This window comes from Otolemur garnettii, unplaced genomic scaffold (genome assembly GCF_000181295.1).
Source record: "Otolemur garnettii isolate 467f Iridium unplaced genomic scaffold, OtoGar3 scaffold00115, whole genome shotgun sequence".
NCBI lineage: Eukaryota > Metazoa > Chordata > Mammalia > Primates > Galagidae > Otolemur > Otolemur garnettii.
The window spans coordinates 5,562,193-5,563,503 of NW_003852510.1; positions in this window are offsets into that span (position 1 = coordinate 5,562,193).

Here is a 1,311-nt window from a genome sequence, read left to right on the forward strand (position 1 = left end):
GAACCCGCCACCTTAGGTGTACGTGGCTGGCGCCTTAGCTGGTTGAGCTATAGAAGCCGAGCCTAAAGAACTTTCTGACAGATACGCTGATCTCATGCTCTCATCCCCTTGTCAGATGGCATTGCATTTGGCTTCAGAAACAAAGTGTTTCATTTGCCCGTAAATCAGTGATTCTTAACCTTCCTAATGCTGCGACCCTTTAATATAGTTCCTCATATTGTGGTGGCCCCCAACCGTAAAAATTATTTTCATTGCTACTCTTTCCACCTTTTGCCTATTGTGAATAATGCTGCTATGAATGTGGGTGTGCAAATATCTCTTTGAGATCCTGCCTTTGCTGCTTTTGGGTAGATACCTAGATGTGAAACCTACTGCATCTTGTGGCAATTCTGTTTTTAACCTTTTCAGAAAACTGGCTATGCAATCATGTTTCCCCCTGGAATTTAACATCTCCAAAGGGAAAGGCAAAAATGTATTAACATCCACACCTTTGGGGCCAAGATGAACTTGAGAAGTGTTTGAAAACACTGATTTTGGAGAATAGTTTATCATCAAAGTTTTTGAATTTGTTGATATATTCGTTTGCCTATTTTTAGATTGTAAACTTTTAGAGGACAGGCAGGAGATACTTAATTTGCTTTGTAGAGCATGTAGCCCAAACTCAGATGGGGAAGGATGTAAATATTATGTGATGTTTTATTTCAGCCAAAAAATCTCCTTGAGCTGCGTGACAAGAGTCTGGGTTGCATCCAGCTCCTTTTCTCTTGCTGTTTGCCCTTGGGCAGAGAACTTCCTCTTTCTCTGACATTTTCTTTTTCCAGGGCTTTCTGTGTGTGTGATGGTGCCTTCTTATTGTTATCCTTAAAAATTTCCTTGCAGATTCTCCTGTAAAGCTGCATGTTGCCTCATCTTTGTAGCTTTGTCTGGCATCCCCTCCCAGTCCTGCCCGTTCTGTGGTAGTGCTGAATGCTTCTGTTTTTATGGCATCTTCTTCATTCCCTTGTTAAGGATCTTGTTTTACTATCTGTCATCTTGACTTCTAAGCTTCTTGTGATAGGGAACCGAGTCTTACACTCTTTTTAAAAAAACTATTATCGGCTCGGCGCCTATGGCTCAAGTGGCTAAGGTGACAGCCACATATACCTAAGGTGGTGGGTTCGAATCCAGCTCAGGCCCGCCAAACAACAATGATGTCTATAACCATAAAATAGCCAGGTGTTGTGGCGGGCGCCTGTGGTCCCAGCTACTTGGGAGGCTGAGGCAGGAGACTTGCTTGAGCCCAGGAATTGGAGGTTGCTGTGAGCTGTGATG